At 42.6% G+C, this 7,922-nt stretch overlaps 1 non-coding gene across 1 annotated transcript; it reads right to left on the reverse strand.

Moving 5' to 3' along the window:
* Positions 1 to 558: 558 nt before the first annotated feature.
* On the reverse strand, positions 559 to 665 carry LOC141680029 (small nucleolar RNA R71). Its single transcript, XR_012558230.1, has one exon. It is a non-coding gene; the product is annotated as a small nucleolar RNA R71 (small nucleolar RNA).
* Between the last annotated feature and the right edge of the window lie 7,257 nt (positions 666 to 7,922).

The raw sequence follows: 7,922 nt of genomic DNA on the forward strand, positions 1-7,922 counted from the left end.
GTTACTTATTGTTTCCGGTTGTGTTTCAGGTACTTTTGCGAGAGTTTATGCAAACACGTTCTCGTACTCGCAAGAGGAATTTAGATACGGCTGAGGAGACGGATGAAGTTCTTGATATTCCGGAGAAGATAGATTTTGAAGATTCGGATAACGAGAGCGAGCAGAAAGAACCAGTAATTATTGGTGATCGTATAGTTCCGGCAGATCCAGCTCTTATGGATTTCTCGCCCTAAAATTGATGACATTTAGTCAAGCATCCTTCATCTGGCTATTCAGGCTAACACTTTTGAAATCAAGCCGGGCACTATTCAGATGGTGCAGAATTCAGTTTCTTTCGGAGGTGCTGCTACTGAAGACCCCAACATGCTTGTCGAGATCTGTAGTACTTTCAAATATAATGGTGTGACTGATGAGGCTATCAAGCTGAGGCTTTTCCCATTCTCTCTGAGGGATAAAGCTAAGGATTGGTTACATTCTGAACCAGCGGGGTCCATCACTACTTGGCAAGATCTTGCGCAAAAGTTTCTGGTAAAGTTCTATCCAATGGCGAAGACTGTAGCTATGAGGAGTGCTCTTACTCAGTTTGCGCAGCAGCCTACAGAATCTATGTACGAAGCTTGGGAGCGCTACAAGGAGATGTTGAGAAAGTGTCCACATCATGGTATGCCTGATTGGATGGTGATCACTGGTTTTTATAATGGTTTGGGGGCCCAATCTCGGCCTATGCTCGATGCAGCAGCTGGAGGCGCCTTGTGGGCCAAAAGCTATACTAAGGCTTATAATCTTATTGAGACTATGGCTGCAAATGAGCATCAAAACCCAACTCAAAGGATGATGTCTGGGAAGATAGCAGGTATTCTGGAAGTTGATGCAGCTACAGCTATTGCAGCGTAGCTCCAAGCGTTGTCTATGAAGGTAGATTCTTTAGCCACCTATGGAGTCAATTAGATAGCTACGGTCTGTGAGCTTTATGTAGGTTCTCATGCTACGGATCAGTGTTCTCTTGTCAATGAATCTGTTCAGTATGTGAACAATTATCAGTGACCGCGGCAGCCTGTGCCAGCTAACTATCACCCTAACAACAGAAATCATCCCAATTTCAGCTGGAGCAATAATCAAAATGCTATTCAGCAACCATATCAGCAAGGCTTAAGTAAACAGTTTAATCCACCTGGATTCCAGCAACCACAACATTATGCTCAAAGGCAATCATATCCTCAACAAGGAGGTACAGCTCCACCTTCTAGTGCTGATTTCGAGGAACTCAAGCTGTTGTGCAAAAGTCAGGCTGTTTCTATCAAGACCTAGGAGAATCAAATTGGTCAAATAGCCAATGCAGTGCTCAATCGTCAACCTGGCACACTTTCCAGTGATACTGAAGTACCAGGCAGAAAGGAAGCTAAAGAGCAAGTCAAGGCTATTACCTTAAGGTCTGGAAAAGTTGTTGATGCTGAAAAAGCAAAAGACGGAGAAGCTGAAGTCGGCGATGAAGAAGAGAAGCAAAAGGAGAAAGCGGCAGAACCAAGGAAGACTACTGTTGAACACACTCTGCCTGAGGGTAATACAGGGGATAAACAGCTCTATCCTCCTCCACCTTTCCCTAAGAGATTGCAACAACAAAAGCTAGATAAGCAGTTCGGTAAGTTTCTGGAGGTGTTCAAGAAACTTCACATCAACATACCTTTCGCTGAGGCTCTGGAGCAAATGCCTAGTTATGTGAAATTTATGAAGAGTATTCTTTTAAGGAAAGTGAAACTGGATGACATTGAGACCGTTGCTCTAATGAAAGAGTGCAGTGTTGTGCTGCAACAAAAATTACCTCCAAAGCTTAAAGATCCAGGTAGCTTAACCCTTCCTTGCACCATCGGCAAGTTGTCTTTTGACAAATGTCTGTGCAATTTGGGAGCAAGCATCAATCTGATGTCATTGTCTATCTTCAAAAAGTTGAATTTTCCTGATCCAAAGCCCACCTACATGTCTCTACAATTGGCTGATCATTCTATTACATACCCACGAGGCATAGTAGAGGATGTGCTAGTAAAGGTGGATAAGCTCTTCTTTCCTGCAGACTTTGTTATTCTGGATTTCGAGGAAGATAAGAAGATTCCCATAATTTTGAGGAGACCTTTCTTGGCTACAGGTCGTACCTTGATAGATGTGCAGAAAGGAGAACTTACTATGCGGGTGCAGGATCAGGATGTGACATTCAATGTGTTCAAAATGATGAAATTCCCTACAAAAGACGAGGAGTGCTTAAAGGTGGATTTGATTGATTCTGCGGTTACTTCAGAACTTGATCTTATGCTAATGTCTGATGCATTAGAGAAAGCCTTAGTGGGGGACTTTGACAGTGATGATGAGGATGGCAATTAGCAACTACAATATCTAAATGCTTCTCCTTGGAGGTGAAAGCTAGACATGCCATTTGAATCTCTTGGTACTTCTGACCTCAAAAATGCTGAAGGAAAGCTCAAACCATCTATTGAGGAAGCACCTACTTTGGAGCTTAAACCATTGCCTAAACACTTGAGGTATGCCTTTTTAGGTGATGCATCTACTTTACCTATTATTATTGCATCTGACCTTTCAGGTAGTGAGGAGGACAAGCTCTTGAGGATCTTGAGAGAATTCAAATCGGCTATCGGATGGACTATAGCAGACATCAAGGGGATCATCCCTTCGTACTGCATGCATAAAATTCTGCTAGAGGAAGGTAGTAAGCCAACGGTTGAGCAACAGCAACGACTTAATCCTATCATGAAAGAAGTGGTGAAGAAAGAAATTCTGAAGTGGCTGGATGCAGGAATCATATATCCTATTTCTGACAGTTCTTGGGTGAGCCCCGTGCAATGTATACCTAAGAAAGGACGTATTATTGTGGTAGCAAATGAGAAGAACGAGCTCATCCCCACTCGAACAGTCACAGGATGGAGGGTATGCATGGACTACAGAAAGTTGAACAAGGCCACGAGGAAGGATCACTTCCCTCTTCCATTTATTGATCAGATGCTTGACAGGTTGGCCGGTCATGAGTATTATTATCTTCTGGATGGTTATTCGGGGTATAATCAGATTTGTATTGCACAATAGGATCAAGAAAAGAGTACCTTCACTTGTCCATTTGGCAGATTTGCTTTTCGCAATGTTTCGTTTGGCTTATGTGGCGCACCTGCCACTTTTCAGAGATGTATGATGGCTATATTCTCTGATATGATTGAAAATAATGTCGAGGTGTTCATGGATGACTTCTCCGTCTTTGGAAATTCGTACGATGAATGTTTGAATAATCTTCGTGCGGTGCTCAAAAGGTGTGTGGAAACTAATTTGGTGCTAAATTGGGAAAAATGTCACTTTATGGTACGTGAAGGCATTATTCTTGGGCATAAGGTCCCTAGCAAGGGTCTTGAGGTGGATAAAGCCAAGGTGGGCGTCATTGAGAATCTTCCGCCACCTATTTCTGTGAAAGGAATCCGTAGTTTTCTTGGTCATGCGGGTTTTTATCGGCGTTTCATCAAGGACTTCTCGAAAATATCAAAGCCGTTGTGCAACTTGCTCGAGAAGGATGTGCCTTTCAAATTTGATGATGAATTGTTGGCAGTATTCGAGACTCTCAAGAAGAGTTTGATAACTGTACCGGTGATTACGGCACCTGATTGGACAGAGCCTTTTGAGATGATGTGTGATGTGAGTGATTATGCGGTGGGAGCAGTTCTTGGGCAGCGCAAGAATAATCTTTTTCATGTGGTCTACTATGCTTGTAAGACTCTAAATGGAGCTCAAATGAACTACACCACTACTGAGAAGGAGCTCTTGGCTATATTCTTTGGTTTCGAAAAATTTCGGTCTTATTTGCTTGAGACAAAGGTGACAGTATTCACTGATCATGCGACCATTCGTTATTTGGTCTCCAAGAAGGATTCGAAGCCTAGACTTATTCGTTGGGTGCTCTTGCTACAGGAATTTGAGTTAAAGATCAAGGATCGAAAAGGTACTGAGAATCAAGTAGCTGACCATCTCTCTAGATTGGAGAATCCCGATTCTACTTCGCATGATAAGACATTGATCAACGAATCTTTTCCGGATGAGCAGTTGTTCGCGGTTCATGAGAAAGAGCCATGGTTCGCAGATATTGTGAACTATCTTGTCAGTAATATAATGCCTCTTAATATGAGTACAACTCAAAAGAAGAAGTTTCTGTATGAGGTGAAGTGGTATATGTGGGATGAACCGTATTTATTTAGACAAGGAGCTGACCAGATCATCAGGAGATGTATCCCATTCTGTGAGACGGAGGGGATATTAGGAGACTGCCACTCCACATTTTATGGTGGACATTATAGGGGTGAAAAGACAGCAGCTCGTATTCTGCAAGCAGGTTTTTTCTGTCCTACTTTGTTTAAGGATGCTCATCAGTTCGTTTTAAGGTGTGATCGTTGTCAAAGGGTTGGGAATCTTACGAGGAAGGATGAGATGTCGCTAAATGTGATGCTTGAAGTCGAGGTCTTTGATGTTTGGGGAATCAATTTCATGGGACCATTTGTCTCGTCCTGTAATAATCAGTACATCTTGCTGGCAGTCGATTATGTCTCAAAATAGGTAGAAGTCAAGGCTCTACCGACGAATGATGCAAAGGTAGTGTTGAATTTTCTTCATAAGCAGATTTTCACAAGGTTTGGAATGCCACGAGTAATCATAAGTGATGAGGGGTCGCATTTCTGCAACCGTAAGTTCACTTCTATGATGCAGCGCTACAATATGAATCATCGTGATGCTACTGCCTATCATCCGCAAAAGAATGGTCAAGCGGATGTGTCTAATAGAGAGATCAAGCATATTTTAGATAAGGTTATTTGTCCGTCAAGGAAAGATTGGTCTTTAAAGCTCGATGAAGCTGTTTGGGCTTACAGAACAGCATACAAGACTCCACTTGGGATGTCCCCGTTTCAACTTGTTTATGGTAAGGGATGTCATTTACCTGCGGAGCTTGAGCATAAGGCTTATTGGGCGTTGAAGAAGTTGAACCTTGATCTAGACACAGCTGGAAAGAAGCGAATGCTGCAGTTAAATGAACTTGATGAATTTCGACTGCAAGCGTACGAGAACAACAAAATATATAAGGAAAAAGTGAAAAGGTGGCACGACAGGAAGCTAAATCCTAAGTCATTCGTGTCGGGGCAGCAAGTTCTATTATTCAACTCTCGTCTCCAACTTTTTCCTAGAAAGTTGAAATCAAGGTGGTCTGGACCTTTTATTGTCAAAACTGTGTTTCCACATGGAGCGGTGGAGATTTTTGAGAATGATCTGGGCCAAGCATTCAAGGTTAATGGTCAGCATTTGAAGCATTACTATAGGGACACGGCAAACCGGGAAGTGGTTAGTGCCGTTTTATTGTCAACTTGAGCGAAGTACCCTACGCCAAACTAATGACGAAAAAGAAGCGCTTCTTGGGAGGCAACCCAAGATTTGTTGTTATAGGAACCCTTAGAAGTCAGTAACCTATCCAAAACCAAAAAAAAAATCAGAAAAATCAGGGCAAGAAATTTTTTTTTCCAGAAGGTCCCTGAGCGCCCGCTCAGCTCTGCTGAGCGCCCGCTCAGCTCTGCTGAGCGACCGCTCAGCTTTGCTGAGTGACCGCTCAGGGCCCGACTGCCTGAATTTTTTTAGCCTAATAAAAAATCAGAAAATACAAAAATACAAACACAAACCCACTAACCACGAATCCTTTTCCCATAAACCCACGTTTTTAACCCTCAAACCCACTCCTAATCAAATTTTAACCCTAATCTCTACCCTATATATACATACAACTATTCCATATACTCCCCCATACACTTTCAACCTTAAAATCTCTCCCATATTCAAAAACACAAATCTTAAACACTTCTTCTCAGTTTCAATGGCACCCAAGAGATCCAGGACAATTGATAGCAGCAGCACTGTACCTACTGCTGATTCTTCGAGGGGTACGGCTACAAGACCTCGTTTGTTTGATAGGGCTGCGGAGGAGGAGTATACTAGGCTTCTGGGTAAGCCAATTTTGAAGGAGAGAGGGTTCTTACCATCGGGGAGGGATGGCGAGTTGTTGTCGATGATTGCTGAAAAGGGGTGGATTTCTTTCTGTAAGTCACCGGAGGCGGTTCCGATGAGCGTGGTTCGCGAGTTCTATCAGAACGCAAAGGCTGAAAAAAATGGGTTTTCTGTTATGCGTGGGCTAACGGTGGATTATCATCCTGAGGTGATTCGCCATGTGATTGGGCAGCGAGAGCGGAAGCCCACAGAGGAGAATTGGAATGAGAAGACTGCTGAAGATTTTGACTTGGATTTGATTTGTGCTACTCTTTGTCGTCCGGGCACGGTTTGGAATTTCGAGACTGGAACTAATGAGTATCATTCTTTTCCGGCGATTGTGATGAATAGGTATGCCCGTGCATGGATTGCCTTTATTTGTGCTAATATTCTACCTACTTCACATGCACATGAGATTACAGTTGAGTGAGCGCAGTTGTTATGGGGAATTTTGAATGAGGAGTACTATGTGGACCTTGGTGAGTTCATCTACCAGGGAATTCTGAAGTTTTTGAGGGGAGCGAAGCACATGAACATCCCCTATGCATCTACTGTTACAAAGCTTTGCCGAGCAGTGGGAGTTCATTGGCCTTCTCACGAGCAGTTGCAGATACCGGACGCTCCTATTGATTCAGGGACTCTAAATGTGATGCAGGAGTGAACTGGTGGAGAGCCCGAGGAGCATGGGCTGGGTTATCGTCTTCCAGGAGGACGTCCAGCAGCTGGTGCTACCATGGCTAGATCGGGGCATGATAAGGCAGGTTCTTCTAGAGCTCAGGAGGGTGGCTGATGCCCAGTATAGGAGGCTATCGAGGAGGATGGATGCTATGTACGAGACGCAGAGCAGGTTTGCTCAGGAGCGCACCCTTGCACTTGGGACTACTTTCAGAGGCCTTGGAGCTGACATCTAGTGGCCCATTTTTGGTGAGGACTTTGCATATCCGCCTCCTGATACTCCACCCTCTGAGGGTGATGAGGATGATTTCTCTGAGTAGGTATACCATGTGTTCCTTTCTACTACCTTCACTGGGGACAGTGAAGAATTTAAGTTTGGGGGTGGTAGTTAAGGAATATTTTGTGTGTGTGTCATGTAGTTACATATTCTTGATAGTTTAGTTCATATAATTGCATATTTTTGCCATATAGTTTTTTTTTATATTTATAGCTTTATTTATCATATCATGTAGCTCATGCATTTACCATGATCCCTTTTGCGTTACTTTACCAATTAATTTGTGATATTGATGTAAGTGTAGTGATAGCGTTATAGAGTGATGCTGAGTCTTGTAGGCTGACGTGCATGCTAGAAACACTTGTAATTCACTAAGTCTTAGAGAATACTTAAGGACTAGATTGTTGTCATGGTTTGATGGTTTTTGGGGTTAATCTATTGATTATGCTTAGAAATTATAATAGGTTCTTAGTGATAAAAGGTATGAAAAGAAAAATTGGAGTAAAAATTGGATTCATTGCTAATTGTGGCTAGGCGTCAAATGGCTAGTAACCGGCTCATAATTTTTATGCGAGTAGTCTAGGGTTGAGCAAGATGGAGTGAAATGCACTTGCTCAGAAATAGAAAAAAAAAGAAAAAAAAAGAAAAAAAAAGGGTAATGCATAATTGATCATGCGTGGGCTCTTTGGTATTCGAGTTATTAAGTTCTTAGGGGACTTTGTGCCTAGTAACCTAAGGCTTTTATAGTCTGGGTACCGCTAACCTAACGCTCGCTAATTGGATGCCATTACATAAGTCTTTTGTGGACCTCACCCATTGCACGGTCAAATAAGCATTTGTTTGTATGTTAAATAAAAAGCATGATTCTGTAATAAGCTCCAGTAATCTTGAAGTGTTATAAGTC

This window comes from Apium graveolens, chromosome 1 (genome assembly GCF_009905375.1).
Source record: "Apium graveolens cultivar Ventura chromosome 1, ASM990537v1, whole genome shotgun sequence".
Lineage (NCBI taxonomy): Eukaryota > Viridiplantae > Streptophyta > Magnoliopsida > Apiales > Apiaceae > Apium > Apium graveolens.